The sequence below is a fragment of the Carassius gibelio genome, chromosome B3 (assembly GCF_023724105.1).
Source record: "Carassius gibelio isolate Cgi1373 ecotype wild population from Czech Republic chromosome B3, carGib1.2-hapl.c, whole genome shotgun sequence".
In the NCBI taxonomy this organism is placed as follows: domain Eukaryota; kingdom Metazoa; phylum Chordata; class Actinopteri; order Cypriniformes; family Cyprinidae; genus Carassius; species Carassius gibelio.
Window position 1 is genome coordinate 53279798 of NC_068398.1, and position 25004 is coordinate 53304801.

The 25004-nt window shown below is 45.3% G+C and overlaps 36 non-coding genes across 36 annotated transcripts; 11 read left to right on the top strand and 25 right to left on the bottom strand.

The window, feature by feature from the left end:
• Nucleotides 1-94: 94 nt before the first annotated feature.
• On the bottom strand, nt 95-166 carry trnap-agg (transfer RNA proline (anticodon AGG)). The gene has a single exon. It is a non-coding gene; the product is annotated as a tRNA-Pro (tRNA).
• A 394-nt stretch (nt 167-560) lies between these two features.
• Nucleotides 561-632, bottom strand: trnaq-cug (transfer RNA glutamine (anticodon CUG)). Its single transcript has one exon. It is a non-coding gene; the product is annotated as a tRNA-Gln (tRNA).
• A 453-nt stretch (nt 633-1085) lies between these two features.
• On the bottom strand, nt 1086-1157 carry trnap-agg (transfer RNA proline (anticodon AGG)). Its single transcript has one exon. It is a non-coding gene; the product is annotated as a tRNA-Pro (tRNA).
• A 394-nt stretch (nt 1158-1551) lies between these two features.
• Nucleotides 1552-1623, bottom strand: trnaq-cug (transfer RNA glutamine (anticodon CUG)). Its single transcript has one exon. It is a non-coding gene; the product is annotated as a tRNA-Gln (tRNA).
• Nucleotides 1624-2080: 457 nt separating this feature from the next.
• On the bottom strand, nt 2081-2152 carry trnap-agg (transfer RNA proline (anticodon AGG)). The gene has a single exon. It is a non-coding gene; the product is annotated as a tRNA-Pro (tRNA).
• A 492-nt stretch (nt 2153-2644) lies between these two features.
• On the bottom strand, nt 2645-2716 carry trnaq-cug (transfer RNA glutamine (anticodon CUG)). The gene has a single exon. It is a non-coding gene; the product is annotated as a tRNA-Gln (tRNA).
• Nucleotides 2717-3174: 458 nt separating this feature from the next.
• Nucleotides 3175-3246, bottom strand: trnap-agg (transfer RNA proline (anticodon AGG)). The gene has a single exon. It is a non-coding gene; the product is annotated as a tRNA-Pro (tRNA).
• A 476-nt stretch (nt 3247-3722) lies between these two features.
• On the bottom strand, nt 3723-3794 carry trnaq-cug (transfer RNA glutamine (anticodon CUG)). Its single transcript has one exon. It is a non-coding gene; the product is annotated as a tRNA-Gln (tRNA).
• Nucleotides 3795-4247: 453 nt separating this feature from the next.
• trnap-agg (transfer RNA proline (anticodon AGG)) lies at nt 4248-4319 on the bottom strand. The gene has a single exon. It is a non-coding gene; the product is annotated as a tRNA-Pro (tRNA).
• Nucleotides 4320-4811: 492 nt separating this feature from the next.
• trnaq-cug (transfer RNA glutamine (anticodon CUG)) lies at nt 4812-4883 on the bottom strand. The gene has a single exon. It is a non-coding gene; the product is annotated as a tRNA-Gln (tRNA).
• A 454-nt stretch (nt 4884-5337) lies between these two features.
• On the bottom strand, nt 5338-5409 carry trnap-agg (transfer RNA proline (anticodon AGG)). Its single transcript has one exon. It is a non-coding gene; the product is annotated as a tRNA-Pro (tRNA).
• Nucleotides 5410-5803: 394 nt separating this feature from the next.
• trnaq-cug (transfer RNA glutamine (anticodon CUG)) lies at nt 5804-5875 on the bottom strand. Its single transcript has one exon. It is a non-coding gene; the product is annotated as a tRNA-Gln (tRNA).
• Nucleotides 5876-6328: 453 nt separating this feature from the next.
• trnap-agg (transfer RNA proline (anticodon AGG)) lies at nt 6329-6400 on the bottom strand. Its single transcript has one exon. It is a non-coding gene; the product is annotated as a tRNA-Pro (tRNA).
• A 394-nt stretch (nt 6401-6794) lies between these two features.
• Nucleotides 6795-6866, bottom strand: trnaq-cug (transfer RNA glutamine (anticodon CUG)). Its single transcript has one exon. It is a non-coding gene; the product is annotated as a tRNA-Gln (tRNA).
• A 458-nt stretch (nt 6867-7324) lies between these two features.
• On the bottom strand, nt 7325-7396 carry trnap-agg (transfer RNA proline (anticodon AGG)). Its single transcript has one exon. It is a non-coding gene; the product is annotated as a tRNA-Pro (tRNA).
• Nucleotides 7397-7888: 492 nt separating this feature from the next.
• Nucleotides 7889-7960, bottom strand: trnaq-cug (transfer RNA glutamine (anticodon CUG)). The gene has a single exon. It is a non-coding gene; the product is annotated as a tRNA-Gln (tRNA).
• A 408-nt stretch (nt 7961-8368) lies between these two features.
• Nucleotides 8369-8440, bottom strand: trnaq-cug (transfer RNA glutamine (anticodon CUG)). Its single transcript has one exon. It is a non-coding gene; the product is annotated as a tRNA-Gln (tRNA).
• Nucleotides 8441-8899: 459 nt separating this feature from the next.
• trnap-agg (transfer RNA proline (anticodon AGG)) lies at nt 8900-8971 on the bottom strand. The gene has a single exon. It is a non-coding gene; the product is annotated as a tRNA-Pro (tRNA).
• A 492-nt stretch (nt 8972-9463) lies between these two features.
• trnaq-cug (transfer RNA glutamine (anticodon CUG)) lies at nt 9464-9535 on the bottom strand. Its single transcript has one exon. It is a non-coding gene; the product is annotated as a tRNA-Gln (tRNA).
• Nucleotides 9536-9993: 458 nt separating this feature from the next.
• Nucleotides 9994-10065, bottom strand: trnap-agg (transfer RNA proline (anticodon AGG)). The gene has a single exon. It is a non-coding gene; the product is annotated as a tRNA-Pro (tRNA).
• A 476-nt stretch (nt 10066-10541) lies between these two features.
• trnaq-cug (transfer RNA glutamine (anticodon CUG)) lies at nt 10542-10613 on the bottom strand. Its single transcript has one exon. It is a non-coding gene; the product is annotated as a tRNA-Gln (tRNA).
• Nucleotides 10614-11066: 453 nt separating this feature from the next.
• On the bottom strand, nt 11067-11138 carry trnap-agg (transfer RNA proline (anticodon AGG)). The gene has a single exon. It is a non-coding gene; the product is annotated as a tRNA-Pro (tRNA).
• A 492-nt stretch (nt 11139-11630) lies between these two features.
• trnaq-cug (transfer RNA glutamine (anticodon CUG)) lies at nt 11631-11702 on the bottom strand. Its single transcript has one exon. It is a non-coding gene; the product is annotated as a tRNA-Gln (tRNA).
• Nucleotides 11703-12156: 454 nt separating this feature from the next.
• trnap-agg (transfer RNA proline (anticodon AGG)) lies at nt 12157-12228 on the bottom strand. The gene has a single exon. It is a non-coding gene; the product is annotated as a tRNA-Pro (tRNA).
• Nucleotides 12229-12622: 394 nt separating this feature from the next.
• Nucleotides 12623-12694, bottom strand: trnaq-cug (transfer RNA glutamine (anticodon CUG)). The gene has a single exon. It is a non-coding gene; the product is annotated as a tRNA-Gln (tRNA).
• Nucleotides 12695-14808: 2114 nt separating this feature from the next.
• On the top strand, nt 14809-14880 carry trnaq-cug (transfer RNA glutamine (anticodon CUG)). The gene has a single exon. It is a non-coding gene; the product is annotated as a tRNA-Gln (tRNA).
• A 431-nt stretch (nt 14881-15311) lies between these two features.
• Nucleotides 15312-15383, top strand: trnaq-cug (transfer RNA glutamine (anticodon CUG)). Its single transcript has one exon. It is a non-coding gene; the product is annotated as a tRNA-Gln (tRNA).
• Nucleotides 15384-15851: 468 nt separating this feature from the next.
• Nucleotides 15852-15923, top strand: trnap-ugg (transfer RNA proline (anticodon UGG)). Its single transcript has one exon. It is a non-coding gene; the product is annotated as a tRNA-Pro (tRNA).
• Nucleotides 15924-16337: 414 nt separating this feature from the next.
• Nucleotides 16338-16409, top strand: trnaq-cug (transfer RNA glutamine (anticodon CUG)). The gene has a single exon. It is a non-coding gene; the product is annotated as a tRNA-Gln (tRNA).
• A 467-nt stretch (nt 16410-16876) lies between these two features.
• Nucleotides 16877-16948, top strand: trnap-cgg (transfer RNA proline (anticodon CGG)). Its single transcript has one exon. It is a non-coding gene; the product is annotated as a tRNA-Pro (tRNA).
• A 1968-nt stretch (nt 16949-18916) lies between these two features.
• trnap-ugg (transfer RNA proline (anticodon UGG)) lies at nt 18917-18988 on the top strand. The gene has a single exon. It is a non-coding gene; the product is annotated as a tRNA-Pro (tRNA).
• Nucleotides 18989-19403: 415 nt separating this feature from the next.
• Nucleotides 19404-19475, top strand: trnaq-cug (transfer RNA glutamine (anticodon CUG)). Its single transcript has one exon. It is a non-coding gene; the product is annotated as a tRNA-Gln (tRNA).
• A 482-nt stretch (nt 19476-19957) lies between these two features.
• Nucleotides 19958-20029, top strand: trnap-agg (transfer RNA proline (anticodon AGG)). Its single transcript has one exon. It is a non-coding gene; the product is annotated as a tRNA-Pro (tRNA).
• Nucleotides 20030-20769: 740 nt separating this feature from the next.
• trnaq-cug (transfer RNA glutamine (anticodon CUG)) lies at nt 20770-20841 on the top strand. The gene has a single exon. It is a non-coding gene; the product is annotated as a tRNA-Gln (tRNA).
• A 470-nt stretch (nt 20842-21311) lies between these two features.
• On the top strand, nt 21312-21382 carry trnap-ugg (transfer RNA proline (anticodon UGG)). The gene has a single exon. It is a non-coding gene; the product is annotated as a tRNA-Pro (tRNA).
• Nucleotides 21383-21797: 415 nt separating this feature from the next.
• Nucleotides 21798-21869, top strand: trnaq-cug (transfer RNA glutamine (anticodon CUG)). Its single transcript has one exon. It is a non-coding gene; the product is annotated as a tRNA-Gln (tRNA).
• The last annotated feature ends 3135 nt before the right edge of the window (nt 21870-25004 follow it).

The following is a 25004-nucleotide window of genomic DNA, read 5'->3' on the forward strand; positions in this document are numbered from 1 at the left end:
AGCTTTAGTGTTAATTGACAGTGGCATACGTTTGGCCCAGGAATGGCAGAATAGACTGAAACTGCTCAAGAAAAGATGCTGTACAGACAGAAGAGGGCTCGTCCGGGATTTGAACCCGGGACCTCTCGCACCCTAAGCGAGAATCATACCCCTAGACCAACGAGCCACAGATTGCTGTTCAGTGGAGGTCACTTCGCCACGTACTTCAGTCTGCTCGATGCTACGGTCGCTCCAACATCCTGCCTCTGTAGCTGACAAGGGCAGACATAGAACTCATGCACTGACCAGATATCTGAGAAACTCAATTTTTACGTACCAGCTCTAGCTTGGCCTGCCTTCGTAGAATAATGTTGATTAAAATACCAAACGACAAAACACATGAGCTGAATTTAACAGCAGAAACCAACATCGTGGCAGTGACACAACAACAATGATTAGAAAAATGTCAAGTCAAAGTTTAAACTGCAGATGAAAACTGAGAAGAGCAGCGAGAAGTGGGTATGAAAACATGCAGACGCAGCTTTAGTCTTAATTGACAGCAGCATATGTTGGACTCTTGAAGGTTCCACCGAGATTTGAACTCGGATCGCTGGATTCAGAGTCCAGAGTGCAAACCATTACACCATGGAACCTACAGTGTCTGCACATCTGTTTGAAGTGTGGAAAACACTCAAGGAGGCTCAGCGAACAGCAACTAACCAGCAAGCATCAGAACGGTCTGGGATTTGAACTCGGGCCCACTTGGTCCAGTTCAGCAATAAAAAAACAAAAACAAACCCCAACTCCAACAAGCCCTCAGATGCTCCTGCAACTAGCAAACGCAAAATGAAGGCTCACAGGTCCGTGAAGCGATCCAAGAATCTATTTTTTGCCATATCTCCACTGCTTGCATTCCTAAACCAATGATTAGAAAAATGTCAAGTCAAAGTTTAAACTGCAGATGAAGAACAAAGAAGAGCAGCGAGAAGTGGGTATGAAAACATGCAGACGCAGCTTTAGTGTTAATTGACAGTGGCATACGTTTGGCCCAGGAATGGCAGAATAGACTGAAACTGCTCAAGAAAAGATGCTGTAAAGACAGAAGAGGGCTCGTCCGGGATTTGAACCCTGGACCTCTCGCACCCTAAGCGAGAATCATACCCCTAGACCAACGAGCCACAGATTGCTGTTCAGTGGAGGTCACTTCGGCACGTACTTCAGTCTGCTCGATGCTACGGTCGCTCCAACATCCTGCCTCTGTAGCTGACAAGGGCAGACATAGAACTCATGCACTGACCAGATTTCTGAGAAACTCAATTTTTACGTACCAGCTCTAGCTTGGCCTGCCTTCGTAGAATAATGTTGATTAAAATACCAAACGACAAAACACATGAGCTGAATTTAACAGCAGAAACCAACATCGTGGCAGTGACACAACAACAATGATTAGAAAAATGTCAAGTCAAAGTTTAAACTGCAGATGAAAACTGAGAAGAGCAGCGAGAAGTGGGTATGAAAACATGCAGACGCAGCTTTAGTCTTAATTGACAGCAGCATATGTTGGACTCTTGAAGGTTCCACCGAGATTTGAACTCGGATCGCTGGATTCAGAGTCCAGAGTGCAAACCATTACACCATGGAACCTACAGTGTCTGCACATCTGTTTGAAGTGTGGAAAACACTCAAGGAGGCTCAGCGAACAGCAACTAACCAGCAAGCATCAGAACGGTCTGGGATTTGAACTCGGGCCCACTTGGTCCCGTTCAGCAATAAAAAAAAAAAAACAAACCCCAACTCCAACAAGCCCTCAGATGCTCCTGCAACTAGCAAACGCAAAATGAAGGCTCACAGGTCCGTGAAGCGATCCAAGAATCTATTTTTTGCCATATCTCCACTGCTTGGGTTGCATTCCTAAACCAATGATTAGAAAAATGTCAAGTCAAAGTTTAAACTGCAGATGAAGAACTAAGAAGAGCAGCGAGGAGTGGGTATGAAAACATGCAGACGCAGCTTCAGTCTTAATTGACAGTGGCATACGTTTGGCCCAGGAATGGCAGAATAGACTGAAACTGCTCAAGAAAAGATGCTGTAAAACAGAAGAGGGCTCGTCCGGGATTTGAACCCGGGACCTCTCGCACCCTAAGCGAGAATCATACCCCTAGACCAACGAGCCACAGATTGCTGTTCAGTGGAGGTCACTTCGCCACGTACTTCAGTCTGCTCGATGCTACGGTCGCTCCAACATCTTGCCTCTGTAGCTGACAAGGGCAGACATAGAACTCATGCACTGACCAAATTTCTGAGAAACTCAATTTTTACATACCAGCTCTAGCTTGGCCTGCCTTCGTAGAATAATGTTGATTAAAATACCAAACGACAAAACACATGAGCTGAATTTAACAGCAGAAACCAACATCGTGGCAGTGACACACAAATCTTTCAGATGAGAAGCTTTCTGAGGTCTGTAATGCTTCTTCACAGAGTGTCAGGTGACACCTGTCTTGTCAATTTAGTTCCTGCTCAGTTTTATGTGAGTTCTAGATTGTTAGGAGGCCATTGTTAAAGCAGGCCACTGTACCAATACATTTTAAGACACACTGCCACAGAGAAAGTTGTGACATACCCCAAGCTCCTCCTTGCCAAGCACTGCCAGACAGACTCTCGAAGGTTCCACCAAGATTTGAACTCGGATCGCTGGATTCAGAGTCCAGAGTGCTAACCGTTACACCATGGAACCTACAGTGTCTGCACATCTGTTTGAAGTGTAGAAAACACTCAAGGAGGCTCTGCGAAAAGCAACTAACCAGCAAGCATCAGAACGGTCTGGGATTTGAACTCGGGCCCACTTGGTCCCGTTCAGCAATAAAAGAAAAAAAAACAAACCCCAACTCCAACAAGCCCTCAGATGCTCCTGCAACTAGCAAACGCAAAATGAAGGCTCACAGGTCCGTGAAGCGATCCAAGAATCTATTTTTTGCCATATATCCACTGCTTGGGCTGCATTCCTAAACCAATGATTAGAAAAATGTCAAGTCAAAGTTTAAACTGCAGATGAAAACTGAGAAGAGCAGCGAGAAGTGGGTATGAAAACATGCAGACGCAGATTTAGTGTTAATTGACAGTGGCATACGTTTGGCCCAGGAATGGCAGAATAGACTGAAACTGCTCAAGAAAAGATGCTGTAAAGACAGAAGAGGGCTCGTCCGGGATTTAAACCCGGGACCTCTCGCACCCTAAGCGAGAATCATACCCCTAGACCAACGAGCCACAGATTGCTGTTCAGTGGAGGTCACTTCGCCACGTACTTCAGTCTGCTCGATGCTACGGTCGCTCCAACATCCTGCCTCTGTAGCTGACAAGGGCAGACATAGAACTCATGCACTGACCAGATTTCTGAGAAACTCAATTTTTACGTACCAGCTCTAGCTTGGCCTGCCTTCGTAGAATAATGTTGATTAAAATACCAAACGACAAAACACATGAGCTGAATTTAACAGCAGAAACCAACATCGTGGCAGTGACACACAAATCTTGCCGATGAGAAGCTTTCTGAGGTCTGTAATGCTTCTTCACAGAGTGTCAGGTGACACCTGTCTTGTCAATTTAGTTCCTGCTCAGTTTTTTGTGAGTTCTAGATTGTTAGGAGGCCATTGTACCAATACATTTTAAGACACACTGCCACAGAGAAAGTTGTGACATACCCCAAGCTCCTCCTTGCCAAGCACTGCCAGACAGACTCTCGAAGGTTCCACCGAGATTTGAACTCGGATCGCTGGATTCAGAGTCCAGAGTGCTAACCGTTACACCATGGAACCTACAGTGTCTGCACATCTGTTTGAAGTGTAGAAAACACTCAAGGAGGCTCTGCGAAAAGCAACTAACCAGCAAGCATCAGAACGGTCTGGGATTTGAACTCGGGCCCACTTGCTCCCGTACAGCAATAAAAGGAAAAAAAACAAACCCCAACTCCAACAAGCCCTCAGATGCTCCTGCAACTAGCAAACGCAAGATGAAGGCTCACAGGGCCGTGAAGTGATACAAGAATCTATTTTTTGCCATATCTCCACTGCTTGCATTCCTAAACCAATATTTAGAAAAATGTCAAGTCAAAGTTTAAACTGCAGATGAAAACTGAGAAGAGCAGCGAGAAGTGGGTATGAAAACATGCAGACGCAGCTTTAGTGTTAATTGACAGTGGCATACGTTTGGCCCAGGAATGGCAGAATAGACTGAAACTGCTCAAGAAAAGATGCTGTAAAGACAGAAGAGGGCTCGTCCGGGATTTGAACCCAGGACCTCTCGCACCCTAAGCGAGAATCATACCCCTAGACCAACGAGCCACAGATTGCTGTTCAGTGGAGGTCACTTCGCCACGTACTTCAGTCTGCTCGATGCTACGGTCGCTCCAACATCCTGCCTCTGTAGCTGACAAGGGCAGACATAGAACTCATGCACTGACCAGATTTCTGAGAAACTCAATTTTTACGTACCAGCTCTAGCTTGGCCTGCCTTCATAGAATAATGTTGATTAAAATACCAAACGACAAAACACATGAGCTGAATTTAACAGCAGAAACCAACATCGTGGCAGTGACACACAAATCTTGCCGATGAGAAGCTTTCTGAGGTCTGTAATGCTTCTTCACAAAGTGTCAGGTGACACCTGTCTTGTCAATTTAGTTCCTGCTCAGTTTTATGTGAGTTCTAGATTGTTAGGAGGCCATTGTTAAAGCAGGCCACTGTACCAATACATTTTAAGACACACTGCCACAGAGAAAGTTGTGACATACCCCAAGCTCCTCCTTGCCAAGCACTGCCAGACAGATTCTCGAAGGTTCCACCGAGATTTGAACTCGGATTGCTGGATTCAGAGTCCAGAGTGCTAACCGTTACACCATGGAACCTACAGTGTCTGCACATCTGTTTGAAGTGTAGAAAACACTCAAGGAGGCTCTGCGAAAAGCAACTAACCAGCAAGCATCAGAGCGGTCTGGGATTTGAACTCGGGCCCACTTGCTCCCGTACAGCAATAAAAGAAAAAACAAACAAACCCCAACTCCAACAAGCCCTCAGATGCTCCTGCAACTAGCAAACGCAAGATGAAGGCTCACAGGGCCGTGAAGCGATACAAGAATCTATTTTTTGCCATATCTCCACTGCTTGCATTCCTAAACCAATATTTAGAAAAATGTCAAGTCAAAGTTTAAACTGCAGATGAAATCTGAGAAGAGCAGCGAGAAGTGGGTATGAAAACATGCAGACGCAGCTTTAGTGTTAATTGACAGTGGCATACGTTTGGCCCAGGAATGGCAGAATAGACTGAAACTGCTCAAGAAAAGATGCTGTACAGACAGAAGAGGGCTCGTCCGGGATTTGAACCCGGGACCTCTCGCACCCTAAGCGAGAATCATACCCCTAGACCAACGAGCCACAGATTGCTGTTCAGTGGAGGTCACTTCGCCACGTACTTCAGTCTGCTCGATGCTACGGTCGCTCCAACATCCTGCCTCTGTAGCTGACAAGGGCAGACATAGAACTCATGCACTGACCAGATTTCTGAGAAACTCAATTTTTACGTACCAGCTCTAGCTTGGCCTGCCTTCGTAGAATAATGTTGATTAAAATACCAAACGACAAAACACATGAGCTGAATTTAACAGCAGAAACCAACATCGTGGCAGTGACACAACAACAATGATTAGAAAAATGTCAAGTCAAAGTTTAAACTGCAGATGAAAACTGAGAAGAGCAGCGAGAAGTGGGTATGAAAACATGCAGACGCAGCTTTAGTCTTAATTGACAGCAGCATATGTTGGACTCTTGAAGGTTCCACCGAGATTTGAACTCGGATCGCTGGATTCAGAGTCCAGAGTGCAAACCATTACACCATGGAACCTACAGTGTCTGCACATCTGTTTGAAGTGTTGAAAACACTCAAGGAGGCTCAGCGAACAGCAACTAACCAGCAAGCATCAGAACGGTCTGGGATTTGAACTCGGGCCCACTTGGTCCAGTTCAGCAATAAAAAAACAAAAACAAACCCCAACTCCAACAAGCCCTCAGATGCTCCTGCAACTAGCAAACGCAAAATGAAGGCTCACAGGTCCGTGAAGCGATCCAAGAATCTATTTTTTGCCATATCTCCACTGCTTGCATTCCTAAACCAATGATTAGAAAAATGTCAAGTCAAAGTTTAAACTGCAGATGAAGAACAAAGAAGAGCAGCGAGAAGTGGGTATGAAAACATGCAGACGCAGCTTTAGTGTTAATTGACAGTGGCATACGTTTGGCCCAGGAATGGCAGAATAGACTGAAACTGCTCAAGAAAAGATGCTGTAAAGACAGAAGAGGGCTCGTCCGGGATTTGAACCCTGGACCTCTCGCACCCTAAGCGAGAATCATACCCCTAGACCAACGAGCCACAGATTGCTGTTCAGTGGAGGTCACTTCGGCACGTACTTCAGTCTGCTCGATGCTACGGTCGCTCCAACATCCTGCCTCTGTAGCTGACAAGGGCAGACATAGAACTCATGCACTGACCAGATTTCTGAGAAACTCAATTTTTACGTACCAGCTCTAGCTTGGCCTGCCTTCGTAGAATAATGTTGATTAAAATACCAAACGACAAAACACATGAGCTGAATTTAACAGCAGAAACCAACATCGTGGCAGTGACACAACAACAATGATTAGAAAAATGTCAAGTCAAAGTTTAAACTGCAGATGAAAACTGAGAAGAGCAGCGAGAAGTGGGTATGAAAACATGCAGACGCAGCTTTAGTCTTAATTGACAGCAGCATATGTTGGACTCTTGAAGGTTCCACCGAGATTTGAACTCGGATCGCTGGATTCAGAGTCCAGAGTGCTAACCGTAACACCATGGAACCTACAGTGTCTGCACATCTGTTTGAAGTGTAGAAAAGACTCAAGGAGGCTCAGCGAACAGCAACTAACCAGCAAGCATCAGAACGGTCTGGGATTTGAACTCGGGCCCACTTGGTCCCGTTCAGCAATAAAAGAAAAAAAAACAAACCCCAACTCCAACAAGCCCTCAGATGCTCCTGCAACTAGCAAACGCAAAATGAAGGCTCACAGGTCCGTGAAGCGATCCAAGAATGTATTTTTTGCCATATCTCCACTGCTTGGGCTGCATTCCTAAACCAATGATTAGAAAAATGTCAAATCAAAGTTTAAACTGCAGATGAAAACTGAGAAGAGCAGCGAGAAGTGGGTATGAAAACATGCAGACGCAGCTTTAGTGTTAATTGACAGTGGCATACGTTTGGCCCAGGAATGGCAGAATAGACTGAAACTGCTCAAGAAAAGATGCTGTAAAGACAGAAGAGGGCTCGTCCGGTATTTAAACCCGGGACCTCTCGCACCCTAAGCGAGAATCATACCCCTAGACCAACGAGCCACAGATTGCTGTTCAGTGGAGGTCACTTCGCCACGTACTTCAGTCTGCTCGATGCTACGGTCGCTCCAACATCCTGCCTCTGTAGCTGACAAGGGCAGACATAGAACTCATGCACTGACCAGATTTCTGAGAAACTCAATTTTTACGTACCAGCTCTAGCTTGGCCTGCCTTCGTAGAATAATGTTGATTAAAATACCAAACGACAAAACACATGAGCTGAATTTAAGAGCAGAAACCAACATCGTGGCAGTGACACACAAATCTTGCCGATGAGAAGCTTTCTGAGTTCTGTAATGCTTCTTCACAGAGTGTCAGGTGACACCTGTCTTGTCAATTTAGTTCCTGCTCAGTTTTATGTGAGTTCTAGATTGTTAGGAGGCCATTGTTAAAGCAGGCCACTGTACCAATACATTTTAAGACACACTGCCACAGAGAAAGTTGTGACATACCCCAATCTCCTCCTTGCCAAGCATTGCCAGACAGACTCTCGAAGGTTCCACCGAGATTTGAACTCGGATCGCTGGATTCAGAGTCCAGAGTGCTAACCGTTACACCATGGAACCTACAGTGTCTGCACATCTGTTTGAAGTGTAGAAAACACTCAAGGAGGCTTTGTGAACAGCAACTAACCAGCAAGCATCAGAACGTTCTGGGATTTGAACTCGGGCCCACTTGGTCTCTTCAGCAATAAAAGAAAAAAAAAAACAAACCCCAACTCCAACTAGCCCTCAGATGCTCCTGCAACTAGCAAACGCAAGATGAAGGCTCACAGGTCCGTGAAGCGATCCAAGAATCTATTTTTTGCCATATCTCCACTGCTTGGGCTGCATTCCTAAACCAATGATTAGAAAAATGTCAAGTCAAAGTTTAAACTGCAGATGAAGAACTAAGAAGAGCAGCGAGAACTGGGCATGAAAACATGCAGACGCAGCTTTAGTCTTAATTGACAGCAGCATATGTTGGACTCTTGAAGGTTCCACCGAGATTTGAACTCGGATCGCTGGATTCAGAGTCCAGAGTGCTAACCGTAACACCATGGAACCTACAGTGTCTGCACATCTGTTTGAAGTGTAGAAAACACTCAAGGAGGCTCAGCGAACAGCAACTAACCAGCAAGCATCAGAACGGTCTGGGATTTGAACTCGGGCCCACTTGGTCCCGTTCAGCAATAAAAGAAAAAAAAACAAACCCCAACTCCAACAAGCCCTCAGATGCTCCTGCAACTAGCAAACGCAAAATGAAGGCTCACAGGTCCGTAAAGCGATCCAAGAATCTATTTTTTGCCATATCTCCACTGCTTGGGCTGCATTCCTAAACCAATGATTAGAAAAATGTCAAGTGAAAGTTTAAACTGCAGATGAAGAACTAAGAAGAGCAGCGAGAAGTGGGTATGAAAACATGCAGACACAGCTTTAGTGTTAATTGACAGTGGCATACGTTTGGCCCAGGAATGGCAGAATAGACTGAAACTGCTCAAGAAAAGATGCTGTAAAGACAGAAGAGGGCTCGTCCGGGATTTGAACCCGGGACCTCTCGCACCCTAAGCGAGAATCATACCCCTAGACCAACGAGCCACAGATTGCTGTTCAGTGGAGGTCACTTCGCCACGTACTTCAGTCTGCTCGATGCTACGGTCGCTCCAACATCTTGCCTCTGTAGCTGACAAGGGCAGACATAGAACTCATGCACTGACCAAATTTCTGAGAAACTCAATTTTTACGTACCAGCTCTAGCTTGGCCTGCCTTCGTAGAATAATGTTGATTAAAATACCAAACGACAAAACACATGAGCTGAATTTAACAGCAGAAACCAACATCGTGGCAGTGACACACAAATCTTTCCGATGAGAAGCTTTCTGAGGTCTGTAATGCTTCTTCACAGAGTGTCAGGTGACACCTGTCTTGTCAATTTAGTTCCTGCTCAGTTTTATGTGAGTTCTAGATTGTTAGGAGGCCATTGTTAAAGCAGGCCACTGTACCAATACATTTTAAGACACACTGCCACAGAGAAAGTTGTGACATACCCCAAGCTCCTCCTTGCCAAGCACTGCCAGACAGACTCTCGAAGGTTCCACCAAGATTTGAACTCGGATCGCTGGATTCAGAGTCCAGAGTGCTAACCGTTACACCATGGAACCTACAGTGTCTGCACATCTGTTTGAAGTGTAGAAAACACTCAAGGAGGCTCTGCGAAAAGCAACTAACCAGCAAGCATCAGAACGGTCTGGGATTTGAACTCGGGCCCACTTGGTCCCGTTCAGCAATAAAAGAAAAAAAAACAAACCCCAACTCCAACAAGCCCTCAGATGCTCCTGCAACTAGCAAACGCAAAATGAAGGCTCACAGGTCCGTGAAGCGATCCAAGAATCTATTTTTTGCCATATATCCACTGCTTGGGCTGCATTCCTAAACCAATGATTAGAAAAATGTCAAGTCAAAGTTTAAACTGCAGATGAAAACTGAGAAGAGCAGCGAGAAGTGGGTATGAAAACATGCAGACGCAGATTTAGTGTTAATTGACAGTGGCATACGTTTGGCCCAGGAATGGCAGAATAGACTGAAACTGCTCAAGAAAAGATGCTGTAAAGACAGAAGAGGGCTCGTCCGGGATTTAAACCCGGGACCTCTCGCACCCTAAGCGAGAATCATACCCCTAGACCAACGAGCCACAGATTGCTGTTCAGTGGAGGTCACTTCGCCACGTACTTCAGTCTGCTCGATGCTACGGTCGCTCCAACATCCTGCCTCTGTAGCTGACAAGGGCAGACATAGAACTCATGCACTGACCAGATTTCTGAGAAACTCAATTTTTACGTACCAGCTCTAGCTTGGCCTGCCTTCGTAGAATAATGTTGATTAAAATACCAAACGACAAAACACATGAGCTGAATTTAACAGCAGAAACCAACATCGTGGCAGTGACACACAAATCTTGCCGATGAGAAGCTTTCTGAGGTCTGTAATGCTTCTTCACAGAGTGTCAGGTGACACCTGTCTTGTCAATTTAGTTCCTGCTCAGTTTTTTGTGAGTTCTAGATTGTTAGGAGGCCATTGTACCAATACATTTTAAGACACACTGCCACAGAGAAAGTTGTGACATACCCCAAGCTCCTCCTTGCCAAGCACTGCCAGACAGACTCTCGAAGGTTCCACCGAGATTTGAACTCGGATCGCTGGATTCAGAGTCCAGAGTGCTAACCGTTACACCATGGAACCTACAGTGTCTGCACATCTGTTTGAAGTGTAGAAAACACTCAAGGAGGCTCTGCGAAAAGCAACTAACCAGCAAGCATCAGAACAGTCTGGGATTTGAACTCGGGCCCACTTGCTCCCGTACAGCAATAAAAGGAAAAAAAACAAACCCCAACTCCAACAAGCCCTCAGATGCTCCTGCAACTAGCAAACGCAAGATGAAGGCTCACAGGGCCGTGAAGTGATACAAGAATCTATTTTTTGCCATATCTCCACTGCTTGCATTCCTAAACCAATATTTAGAAAAATGTCAAGTCAAAGTTTAAACTGCAGATGAAAACTGAGAAGAGCAGCGAGAAGTGGGTATGAAAACATGCAGACGCAGCTTTAGTGTTAATTGACAGTGGCATACGTTTGGCCCAGGAATGGCAGAATAGACTGAAACTGCTCAAGAAAAGATGCTGTAAAGACAGAAGAGGGCTCGTCCGGGATTTGAACCCAGGACCTCTCGCACCCTAAGCGAGAATCATACCCCTAGACCAACGAGCCACAGATTGCTGTTCAGTGGAGGTCACTTCGCCACGTACTTCAGTCTGCTCGATGCTACGGTCGCTCCAACATCCTGCCTCTGTAGCTGACAAGGGCAGACATAGAACTCATGCACTGACCAGATTTCTGAGAAACTCAATTTTTACGTACCAGCTCTAGCTTGGCCTGCCTTCATAGAATAATGTTGATTAAAATACCAAACGACAAAACACATGAGCTGAATTTAACAGCAGAAACCAACATCGTGGCAGTGACACACAAATCTTGCCAATGAGAAGCTTTCTGAGGTCTGTAATGCTTCTTCACAAAGTGTCAGGTGACACCTGTCTTGTCAATTTAGTTCCTGCTCAGTTTTATGTGAGTTCTAGATTGTTAGGAGGCCATTGTTAAAGCAGGCCACTGTACCAATACATTTTAAGACACACTGCCACAGAGAAAGTTGTGACATACCCCAAGCTCCTCCTTGCCAAGCACTGCCAGACAGATTCTCGAAGGTTCCACCGAGATTTGAACTCGGATTGCTGGATTCAGAGTCCAGAGTGCTAACCGTTACACCATGGAACCTACAGTGTCTGCACATCTGTTTGAAGTGTAGAAAACACTCAAGGAGGCTCTGCGAAAAGCAACTAACCAGCAAGCATCAGAGCGGTCTGGGATTTGAACTCGGGCCCACTTGCTCCCGTACAGCAATAAAAGAAAAAACAAACAAACCCCAACTCCAACAAGCCCTCAGATGCTCCTGCAACTAGCAAACGCAAGATGAAGGCTCACAGGGCCGTGAAGCGATACAAGAATCTATTTTTTGCCATATCTCCACTGCTTGCATTCCTAAACCAATATTTAGAAAAATGTCAAGTCAAAGTTTAAACTGCAGATGAAATCTGAGAAGAGCAGCGAGAAGTGGGTATGAAAACATGCAGACGCAGCTTTAGTGTTAATTGACAGTGGCATACGTTTGGCCCAGGAATGGCAGAATAGACTGAAACTGCTCAAGAAAAGATGCTGTACAGACAGAAGAGGGCTCGTCCGGGATTTGAACCCGGGACCTCTCGCACCCTAAGCGAGAATCATACCCCTAGACCAACGAGCCACAGATTGCTGTTCAGTGGAGGTCACTTCGCCACGTACTTCAGTCTGCTCGATGCTACGGTCGCTCCAACATCCTGCCTCTGTAGCTGACAAGGGCAGACATAGAACTCATGCACTGACCAGATATCTGAGAAACTCAATTTTTACGTACCAGCTCTAGCTTGGCCTGCCTTCGTAGAATAATGTTGATTAAAATACCAAACGACAAAACACATGAGCTGAATTTAACAGCAGAAACCAACATCGTGGCAGTGACACAACAACAATGATTAGAAAAATGTCAAGTCAAAGTTTAAACTGCAGATGAAAACTGAGAAGAGCAGCGAGAAGTGGGTATGAAAACATGCAGACGCAGCTTTAGTCTTAATTGACAGCAGCATATGTTGGACTCTTGAAGGTTCCACCGAGATTTGAACTCGGATCGCTGGATTCAGAGTCCAGAGTGCAAACCATTACACCATGGAACCTACAGTGTCTGCACATCTGTTTGAAGTGTGGAAAACACTCAAGGAGGCTCAGCGAACAGCAACTAACCAGCAAGCATCAGAACGGTCTGGGATTTGAACTCGGGCCCACTTGGTCCAGTTCAGCAATAAAAAAACAAAAACAAACCCCAACTCCAACAAGCCCTCAGATGCTCCTGCAACTAGCAAACGCAAAATGAAGGCTCACAGGTCCGTGAAGCGATCCAAGAATCTATTTTTTGCCATATCTCCACTGCTTGCATGGTGCGAGAGGTCCCGGGTTAACATTCCGGACGAGCCCACATTGAGCATCTTACTGAGAAGTATCAGTCAGTTCTGCCTTCTTTTGGCCAATAATACGCCGGCATGTTTTCATACCCACTTCTCAGTTCGTAGTTCCATATCATCTGCAATTTAAACTTTGTACAACATTTCGCTCATTGGGTTCGTGCACTTGCACTGAAAGGAGGGGGTGTGTCTAAGATGGTTCAGATCAGCTGCCATGCAGGGTAGCTGTTTGCGGTTGACTGGAGGCTCGTGTCCTTTGCTTTGATGTTTTTCTTAATATTGGTTTACAAGGTTCGGAGAGCACTGAAGATTCAAAGGTCCCAGGTTCTATCCCGGGTTTACTCGGAGTGGAGCCGTGAATGCTTTTCAGACACCATTCTTGGATCGCTTCACGGCCCTGTGAGCCTTCATCTTGCATTTGCTAGTTGTAGGAGCATCTGAGGGCTTGTTGGTGTTGGGGTGTGTTATTTTCTTTTATTGCTGTACGGGAGCAAGTGGGCCCGAGTTCAAATACCAGACGAGCCCGCTTTGCAGCTCCTTTTTTTGAGTAGCATCTGGGTACATGGTGGCTCGTTGGTCTAGGGGTATGATTCTCGCTTTGGGTGTGAGAGGTCCCTGGTTCAAATCCCGAACAAGCACACATTGAGCATCTTACTGAGAAGTATCAGTCTGTTCTGCCTTTTTTCCGCCAGTTATATGCCTGCATGTTTTCATGCCCACTTCTCACTGTTTGTAGTTCCATATCATCTGCAATTTGAACTTTGTACAACACTTCGCTCATTGGGTTCGCTCACTTGAACTGAAAGGATGGGGTGTGTCTAAGATGGTTCAGATCGGCTGTCATGCAGGGTAGCCGTTTGCGGTTGACTGGAGGCTCGTGTCTGTCCTTTGCTTTGATGTTTTTCTCAATATTGGTTTACAAGGTTCGGAGAGGGTTACACTGAAGATTTAAAGGTCCCAGGTTTGATCCTGGGTTTCCTCAGAGTGGAGCCGTGAATGCTTTTCATACACCATTCTGATGCTTGCTGGTTAGGTGCTTTTCGCAGAGCCTCCTTGAGTGTTTTCTATACTTCATACCGATGTGCAGACACTGTTGGTTCTTTGAGAGTCTGTCTGGCAGTGCTTGGCAATGAGGAGCTTGGGCTATGTCACAACTTTCTCTGTGGCAGTGTGTCTTAAAATGTATTGCTAGAGTGGCCTCCTTTAACCATGACCTCCAAGCAATCTAAAACTCAAATAAAACTGAGCAGGGACTAAATTGAGAAGACAGATGTCACCTGACAATCTGTGGAGAAGCATTACAGACCTCAGAAAGCTTCTCATCAGCAAGATTTGTTTGGCAGTGCCACGATGTAGATTTCTGCTGTTAAATTCGGCTCATGTGTTTTGTCGTTGATGTTTTAATCAACATTTATCTACGAGGGCAGGCCAACCTAGAGCAGGTATGTAAAAATGGAGTTTCTCAGAAATCTGGTCAGTGCATGAGCTCTATTTCTGCCCTTGTCAGCTACAGAGGCAGGATGTTGGAGCGACCGTAGCATCGAGCAGAGTGAAATACGCACCAAATTGGCCTCTACTGAACAGTGACCTGTGGCTCGTTGTTTTCTGGGGGCTTGTGTCCTTTGCTTTGATGTTTTTCTCAATATTGGTTTGCAAGGTTCGGAGAGCGTTACACTAAAGATTTAAAGGTCCCTGGTTCGATCCCGGGTTTACTCAGAGTGGAGCCGTGAATGCTTTTCAGACACCATTCTTATGCTTGCTGGTTAGTTGCTTTTCGCACAGCCTCCTTGAGTGTTTTATACACTACAAACAGGTGTACAGACACTGTTGGTTCCATGGTGTAATGGTTAGCACTCTGGACTCTGAATCCAGCAATCCGAGTTCAAATCTTGGTGGAACCTTCAAGAGTCTGTCTGGCAGTGTTTGGCAAGGAGGAGCTTGGAGTGTGTCACATTGTGTGTACATGGTGGCACATTGAGCATCTTAGTGAGAAGTAGCAGTCAGTTCTGCCTTCTTTCTGCCAATAATACACCTGCATGTTTTCATGCCCACTTCTCCCTGTTCTCAGTTTCTCGTCTGCAATTTAAACTTTGTACAACAGAAGTGGGTGTGTCTAAGATGGCTCAGATTGGCTGCCATGCAGGGTAGCCATTAGTGGTTGACTGGAGGCTCGTGTCCTTTGCTTTGATGTTTTTCTCAATATTGGTTTGCAAGGTTCGGAGAGCGTTACACTAAAGATTTTAAGGACCATTCTGATGCTTGCTGGTTAATTGCTATTCGCAGAGCCTCCTTGAGTGTTTTATACACTACAAACAAGTGTACGGACACTGTTGGTTCCATGGTGTAATGGTTAGCACTCTGGACTCTGAATCCAGCAATCTGAGTTCAAATCTCGGTGGAACCTTCAAGAGTCTGTCTGGCATTTTGGCAAGGAGGAGCTTGGAGTGTGTCACAAATTTGTCTCTGGCAGTGTGTCTTAAAATGTATTGGTACACTGGCCTCCTTTAACCATGGCCTCCAAACGATCTAGAACTCAAATAAAACTAGGCAGGAACTAAGTTGAGAAGACAGAGATCATCGGTGGAGCAGCATTACAGACCTCAGACAGCTTCTCATCAGCAAGATTTGTGTGGCAGTGCCACGATGTAGAATTCTGCTTTTGTGATTTGTCGTTGATGTTTTAATCAATATTTATCTACGAGGGCAGGCCAAGCTAGTGCAGGTATGTAAAAATTGAGTTTCTCAGAAATCTGGTCAGTGCATGAGCTCTATGTCTGCCCTTGTCAGCTACAGAGGCAGGATGTTGGAGCGACCGTAGCATCGAGCAGAGTGAAATACGCACCGAATTGGCCTCTACTGAACAGTAACCTGTGGCTCGTTGGTCTAGGGGTATGATTCTCGCTTTGGGTGCGAGAAGTCCCGGGTTCAAATCCCAGACGAGCCCACATTGAGCATCTTACTGAGAGGTAGCAGTCAGTTCTGCCTTCTTTCGGCCAATAATACACCTGCATGTTTCCATGCCCAATTCTCCCTGTTCTCAGTTCCTAGTCTGCAATTTAAACTTTGTACAACAGAAGTGGGTATGTCTAAGATGGCTCAAATTGGCTGCCATGCAGGGTAGCCATTAGTGGTTGACTGGGGCTCGTGTCCTTTGCTTTGATGTTTTTCTCAATATTGGTTTGCAAGGTTCGGAGAGCGTTACACTGAAGATTTAAAGGTCCCTGGTTCGATCCCGGGTTTACTCAGAGTGTAGCCGTGAATGCTTTTCAGACACCATTCTGATGCTTGCTGGTTAGTTGCTTTTCGCACAGCCTCCTTGAGTGTTTTCTACACCTCAAACAGATGTACAGGCACTGTTGGTTCCATGGTGTAATGGTTACCACTCTGGACTCTGAATCCAGCAATCCGAGTTCAAATCTCGGTGGAACCTTCAAGAGTCTATCTGGCAGTGTTTGGCAAGGAGGAGCTTGGAGTGTGTCACAAATTTGTCTCTGGCAGTGTGTCTTAAAATGTATTGCTACCATGGCCTCCAAACGATCTAGAAATCAAATCAAACTAGGCAGGGACTGAGTTGAGAAGACAGATATCATCTGTGGAGCAGGATTACAGGCCTCAGACAGCTTCTCATCAGCAAGATTTGTTTGGCAGTGCCACAATGTAGATTTCTGCTGTTAAATTCGGCTCATGTGTTTTGTCGTTGATGTTTTAATCAACATTTATCTACGAGGGCGGGCCAAGCTAGAGCAGGTAATTAAAAATTGAGTTTCTCAGAAATCTGGTCAGTGCATGAGCTCTATGTCTGCCCTTGTCAGCTACAGAGGCAGGATGTTGGAGCGACCGTAGCATCGAGCAGAGTGAAATACGAAGCAAATTGGCCTCTACTCAACCACAACCTGTGGCTCGTTGGTCTAGGGGTATGATTCTCGCTTCGGGTGCGAGAGGTCCCGGGTTCAAATCCCGGACGAGCCCTCTTCTGTCTTTGCAGCATCTTTTCTAGAGCATTTTCAGTCCATTCTGCAATTCTTGGGCCAAACATACGCCACTGTCAATTAAGACTAAAGCTGCGACTGCATGTTTTCATGCCCACTTCTCGCTGCTCTTCTTCGTTCCTCTTCTGCAGTTTAAACTTTGCCTAAACTAAGCAGTGGAGATATGGCAAAAAAATAGATTCTTGGATCGCTTCACAACCATGTGAGCCTTCATCTTACATTTGCTAGTTGCATGAGCATCTGAGAGCTTGTTGGTGTTGGGGTGTGTTTTTTTTTTTATTGCTGGTATGGGAGAGAGAGGGCCCAAGCTCAAATCCCAGACGAGCCCGCTTTGAAGCTCCTTTTTTTGAGTAGTATCTGGGTACATGGTGGCACATTGAGCATCTTAGTGAGAAGTAGCAGTCAGTTCTTCCTTCTTTCTGCCAATAATACACCTGCATGTTTTCATGCCCACTTCTCCCTGTTCTCAGTTCCTCGTCTGCAATTTAAACTTTGTACAACAGAAGTGGGTGTGTCTAAGATGGCTCAGATTGGCTGCCATGCAGGGTAGCCATTAGTGGTTGACTGGAGGCTCGTGTCCTTTGCTTTGATGTTTTTCTCAATATTGATTTGCAAGGTTCGGAGAGCGTTACACTAAAGATTTAAAGGTCCCTGGTTCGATCCCGGGTTTACTCAGAGTGGAGCCGTGAATGCTTTTCAGACACCATTCTGATGCTTGCTGGTTAATTGCTATTTGCAGAGCCTCCTTGAGCGGTTAATGGTTAGCACTCTGGACTCTGAATCCAGCAATCCGAGTTCAAATCTCGGTGGAACCTTCAAGAGTCTGTCTGGCAGTGTTTGGCAAGGAGGAGCTTGGAGTGTGTCACAAATTTGTCTCTGGCAGTGTGTCTTAAAATGTATTGGTACACTGGCCTCCTTTAACCATGGCCTCCAAACGATCTAGAACTCAAATAAAACTAGGCAGAAAACTAGGCAAATCCCAGATGAGCCCGCTTTGAAGCTCCTTTTTTTGAGTAGTATCTGGGTACATGGTGGCACATTGAACATCTTAGTGAGAAGTAGCAGTCAGTTCTGCCTTCTTTCTGCCAATAATACACCTGCATGTTTTCATGCCCACTTCTCCCTGTTCTCAGTTCCTCGTCTGCAATTTAAACTTTGTACAACAGAAGTGGGTGTGTCTAAGATGGCTCAGATTGGCTGCCATGCAGGGTAGCCATTAGTGGTTGACTGGAGGCTCGTGTCCTTTGCTTTGATGTTTTTCTCAATATTTGTTTGCAAGGTTCGGAGAGCGTTACACTAAAGATTTAAAGGTCCCTGGTTCGATCCCGGGTTTACTCAGAGTGGAGCCGTGAATGCTTTTCAGACACCATTCTGATGCTTGCTGGTTAATTGCTATTTGCAGAGCCTCCTTGAGCGGTTAATGGTTAGCACTCTGGACTCTGAATCCAGCAATCCGAGTTCAAATCTCGGTGGAACCTTCAAGAGTCTGTCTGGCAGTGTTTGGCAAGGAGGAGCTTGGAGTGTGTCACAAATTTGTCTCTGGCAGTGTGTCTTAAAATGTATTGGTACACTGGCCTCCTTTAACAATGGCCTCCAAACGATCTAGAACTCAAATAAAACTAGGCAGGAACTAAGTTGAGAAGACAGAGATCATCTGTGCAGCAGGATTACAGACCTCAGACAGCTTCTCATCAGCAAGATTTGTGTGGCAGTGCCACGATGTAGAATTCGGCTCATGTGTTTTGTCGATGATGTTTTAATCAACATTTATCTACTAGGGCAGGCCAAGCTAGAGCAGGTATGTAAAAATTTAGTTTCTCAGAAATCTGCTCAGTGCATGAGCTCTATGTCTGTCCTTGTCAGCTACAGAGGCAGGATGTTGGAGCGACCGTAGCATCGAGCAGAGTGAAATACGCACCAAATTGGCCTCTACTGAACAGCGACCTGTGGCTCGTTGGTCTAGGGGTATGATTCTCGCTTTGGGTGCGAGAGGTCCCGGTTTCAAATCCCGGACGAGCCCACATTGAGCATCTTACTGAGAGGTAGCAGTCAGTTCTGCCTTCTTTCGGCCAATAATACACCTGCATGTTTCCATGCCCAATTCTCGCTGTTCTCAGTTCCTAGTCTGCAATTTAAACTTTGTACATCAGAAGTGGGTGTGTCTAAGATGGCTCAAATTGGCTGCCATGCAGGGTAGCCATTAGTGGTTGACTGGGGGCTCGTGTCCTTTGCTTTGATGTTTTTCTCAATATTGGTTTGCAAGGTTCGGAGAGCATTACACTAAAGATTTAAAGGTCCCTGGTTCGATCCCAGGTTTACTCAGAGTGGAGCCGTGAATGCTTTTCAGACACCATTCTGATGCTTGCTGGTTAGTTGCTTTTCGCACAGCCTCCTTGAGTGTTTTCTACACTACAAACAGGTGTTTAGACACTGTTGGTTCCATGGTGTAATGGTTAGCACTCTGGACTCTGAATCCAGCAATCTGAGTTCAAATCTTGGTGGAACCTTCAAGAGTCTGTCTGGCAGTGTTTGGCAAGGAGGAGCTTGGAGTGTGTCACAAATTTGTCTCTGGCAGTGTGTCTTAAAATGTTTGGTACACTGGCCTCCTTTAACCATGGCCTCCAAACGATCTAGAACTCAAATAAAACTAGGCAGGAACTAAGTTGAGAAGACAGATATCATCTGTGGAGCAGGATTACAGACCTCAGACAGCTTCTCATCAGCAAGATTTGTTTGGCAGTGCCACAATGTAGATTTCTGCTGTTAAATTCGGCTCATGTGTTTTGTCGTTGATGTTTTAATCAACATTTATCTACGAGGGCAGGCCAAGCTAGAGCAGGTGTGTAAAAATTGAGTTTCTCAGAAATCTGGTCAGTGCATGAGCTCTATTTCTGCCCTTGTCAGCTACAGAGGCAGGATGTTGGAGCGACCGTAGCATCGAGCAGAGTGAAATACATAGCAAATTGGCCTCTACTGAACCGCAACCTGTGGCTCGTTGGTCTAGGGGTATGATTCTCGCTTAGGGTGCGAGAGGTCCCGGGTTCAAATCCCGGACGAGCCCTCTTCTGTCTTTGCAGCATCTTTTCTAGAGCATTTTCAGTCCATTCTGCAATTCTTGGGCCAAACATACGCCACTGTCAATTAAGACTAAAGCTGTGACTGCATGTTTTCATGCCCACTTCTCGCTGCTCTTCTTCGTTCCTCTTCTGCAGTTTAAACTTTGCCTAAACTAAGCAGTGGAGATATGGCAAAAAAATAGATTGTTGGTGTTGGGGTGTGTTTTTTTGTTTTATTGCTGGTATGGGAGAGAGAGGGCCCAAGCTCAAATCCCAGACGAGCCCGCTTTGAAGCTCCTTTTTTTGAGTAGTATCTGGGTACATGGTGGCACATTGAGCATCTTAGTGAGAAGTAGCAGTCAGTTCTGCCTTCTTTCTGCCAATAATACACCTGCATGTTTTCATGCCCACTTCTCCCTGTTCTCAGTTCCTCGTCTGCAATTTAAACTTTGTACAACACAAGTGGGTGTGTCTAAGATGGCTCAGATTGGCTGCCATGCAGGGTAGCCATTAGTGGTTGACTGGAGGCTCGTGTCATTTGCTTTGATGTTTTTCTCAATATTGGTTTGCAAGGTTCGGAGAGCGTTACACTAAAGATTTAAAGGTCCCTGGTTCGATCCCGGGTTTACTCAGAGTGGAGCCGTGAATGCTTTTCAGACACCATTCTGATGCTTGCTGGTTAATTGCTATTCGCAGAGCCTCCTTGAGTGTTTTCTACACTACAAACAAGTGTACGGACACTGTTGGTTCCATGGTGTAATGGTTAGCACTCTGGACTCTGAATCCAGCAGTCCGAGTTCAAATCTCGGTGGAACCTTCAAGAGTCTGTCTGGCAGTGTTTGGCAAGGAGGGTCTTGGAGTGTGTCACAAATTTGTCTCTGGCAGTGTGTCTTAAAATGTATTAGTACACTGGCCTCCTTTAACCATGGCCTCCAAACGATCTAGAACTCAAATAAAACTAGGCAGGAACTAAGTTGAGAAGACAGAGATCATCGGTGGAGCAGCATTACAGACCTCAGACAGCTTCTCATCAGCAAGATTTGTGTGGCAGTGCCACGATGTAGAATTCGGCTCTTGTGTTTTGTCGTTGATGTTTTAATCAACATTTATCTACTAGGGCAGGGCAAGCTAGAGCAGGTATGTAAAAATTTAGTTTCTCAAAAATCTGCTCAGTGCATGAGCTCTATGTCTGTCCTTGTCAGCTACAGAGGCAGGATGTTGGAGCGACCGTAGCATCGAGCAGAGTGAAATACGCACCAAATTGGCCTCTACTGAACAGTGACCTGTGGCTCGTTGGTCTAGGGGTATGATTCTCGCTTTGGGTGCGAGAGGTCCGGGTTCAAATCCCGGACGAGCCCACATTGAGCATCTTACTGAGAGGTAGCAGTCATTTCTGCCTTCTTTCGGCCAATAATACACCTGCATGTTTCCATGCCCAATTCTCCCTGTTCTCAGTTCCTAGTCTGCAATTTAAACTTTGTACAACAGAAGTGGGTATGTCTAAGATGGCTCAAATTGGCTGCCATGCAGGGTAGCCATTAGTGGTTGACTGGGGGCTCGTGTCCTTTGCTTTGATGTTTTTATCAATATTGGTTTGCAAGGTTCGGAGAGCGTTACACTAAAGATTTAAAGGTCCCTGGTTCGATCCCGGGTTTACTCAGAGTGGAGCCGTGAATGCTTTTCAGACACCATTCTGATGCTTGCTGGTTAGTTGCTTTTCGCACAGCCTCCTTGAGTGTTTTCTACACTACAAACAGGTGTACAGATACTGTTGGTTCCATGGTGTAATGGTTAGCACTCTGGACTCTGAATCCAGCAATCCGAGTTCAAATCTTGGTGGAACCTTCAAGAGTCTGTCTGGCAGTGTTTGGCAAGGAAGAGCTTGGAGTGTGTCACAAATTTGTCTCTGGCAGTGTGTCTTAAAATGTATTGGTACACGGGCCTCCTTTAACCATGGCCTCCAAACGATCTAGAACTCAAATAAAACTAGGCAGGAAAAGACTTGGACAAATACATTTTGGAATTTTGATTTTTCACAGTATATATATATATATTTTTTTTTTTGTTATTTCTTGTACATTTTTCCATCAAAATTTCCAACAAAAATATCATAAAAATATTAAAAAAATAAAATAAAAAAAAGTACACACATAATTCTGATATAATGGATACTTTTCGTGGTAGACCAAGGCAGAGAACCACACCACGTCCAAAAATCCAACACACAAGTGTTACACCTGATCATGGATATTTTAATTTCACGCCATATAACACTTCAGCACATCACCGTGCTAAGAAGCGGAGTTTCCCATACAGGAGACAAAGAGATACAGCTCCACAGTTACACCCTGCAAAAATAGAAGTAAGAGTAAGAGTAATGGTAAGCCACTTACAATCAATCAATCAATCACCTTTATTTATATAGTGCTTTAAACCAAATACATTGTGTCAAAGCACTGAACAACATTCATTTGGAAAACAGTGTCTCAATAATGCAAAATGATAGTTAAAGGCAGTTCATCACTTACAGAGAGAGATCCAGGCCTGGACCCTCCCAACACTTCTTTACTCCAAAAAATGGCCACTACGAGAAATTAGCGGATCCACATAGACCTCCCTATCATGATGATCCTTTCGCATCAGTTGCAGGCCCATACAGGCCTCCTGGTCTGAGCACAAAGGGTAAAGGTCGCAAAAAGAGACAATTTAGAGAATCATGTCACTATCAGAGTGACAATCTTGACTACAAACATGTCAGACCACCCTTTGATAACAATTGTTTGATAACAATGTTCCCTCCAATCAGAGACCTAGAATGGTTTCTTTCAATGTTCACGGAGGCAGACAGGATGACGTGATTCATCCTCTAGATGATACTTACCTGCATATCACGAACAGGAGTGGAAACCCACAACACCACCGCCCTCCTCCTAGAAATAGAAAGAGGTTAGAGCCTACAAGACAAAACAAAAAAAGCCGTAGACAAAATCCAGATTTCACACCGGCGACACCTCAACTTAAAATAACTATGAAGTTATTCTATGGAATTATCCGACAGGTACACCATCTCGAGAGGGTTACCACGAAGGTGCAGAATAACCAGCCAATAACATTCAAAAGACTCAAAAAAAAGATTCAACTGACCTCTTGATAGAGACGGTGAGACCAGCTTTTGCAAATGAACGAGTCAAAGAACTGGTCCTTCACAACACAATTGGTTCTCGAACAACATTATGAATCAATGATTGATGAAACCATACAGAATATACGCACTCAGACCAATCAAGCCGATTGGCCGATTGGATTGGCGTCTGAAGTGGCGTCACACTGGGCTGATAGAAACTACAGAGGTAGGGTTAGCGCGGGTGCGATTGAACAAGCAGAGGCCCTAATCATGGCAGAAATTGCAGTTTCTGAGAGCACGACAGCACAGGAAGCCCCCACAGGAACAATGGGGACCGTACTTCCTCGCACTTACGCTGCAGTCGTGGCCTCCACCAGCCAAACTGCCGCACAGGTCACTGCACCTCCACCGGCTCAACCTCGCGCCAACACCACCCCTGAGATACAAGCAGTCAGTCAAAAACAAATACAAATACAAACCTTTCCAACACTCTGTTTGCCGGAAAAAGCAATCGTTAGCTCTGCTCCACATAGAGGAGATTGGTCCTTTGAAGAGGAAGCACCACCCCGGGACCTGCCAGAGACACTCCAGCCAATACAGGCTGAGGTGCCTCAACCCTGTGAACAGAGGAAGAGAAAACATAAGAGCCGCCACTTAAATCCAGATGCGGAACCCTCTTTAACGATTCCTCCACCCCAGAGCCGTGCCAAGACACCGAGGCCGGAAATCTCTGTCGTGGCCCCTTTAGCTCAGAGCCGTCCTGTGACACCAGTGCCGGAAATCTCTGTCTTAATTCCTCCACTTCAGGAGGAAGAGCCACAAGTGAACGATAGGGTACCCACCCCTCAGGTTGTAGAGGCCCCACCAGAGCCTAATGGTGCCCCACTCATCTCCTCTATGTTAGAGACAGACCACAGATTGGTCCCCGCTTCCCCAGTGTCTAGCCCGATTGGGTTCTCAGATCACTCCCAATATAGTGGTCTTCTTCTTTTTTCCGACTACTCACCGACTCCGGCAAAACCACCCTCACCGCTCTCTCAGTTCCTTCAGGAATTTGAACAAATACCAAACCTGGTCCAACGACCACTCAGAGACATGGGTGTTGAACAGGGTGAGCCCAGCGTTGCAAGGCCCGCACCATCTCCTGAGGTTCTTGCTCATAGGGAAAACATAAAAACACCCAGACTGTCAACAGAAACTGACAGAAGTGAAGCCCAAATGATTGAAAGTCCATCTTCCAGTTCCCTTAATAGCCCATTACGCCACATTAAAACAACAAGAAAGCTGGTAGATTGGAGTCTCACATTAAAAAAGTGAATAGTGATCATTGGGGACTCGAACCTCTCCAGACTTCCTCGCTATTTTTATTTATTTATTTGACCTTTATTTAACCAGGAAAATCGCTCTGAGATTAAAATCTTTTTCACAGGAGAGTCCTGGCCAAGAATGGACAGCAGTTACAGTCACACTTACAAATTGAAACAACAAATGTACAATTTAAAACACTTAAAAACAATTACAAATCAATGAGTCTTCTTCGAATGACTGAATAATAGATTTAAAATGTTCAAATGGGACAGAGAGAGTAAAACAATTATCAGACCGGAGGGAATATTTCCCAACACTTTTCTTTTGAATTAGACAACCTAATTATGAAGGCAACAACCCCTGAATAGTTTTATAAATGATTAAGTAAAAATTAATTTTGCTTCTAATAGATAAAGATGGCCAGGACACTCTATTATACAATATACAATGATGAGTTAAAGGTTTACTATCTGATATAAATCTTAAAGCGCTGTGATAAACAGTATCCAAAGAAGATAGAAGCTGAGAAGAAGCAAATTGATAAACCA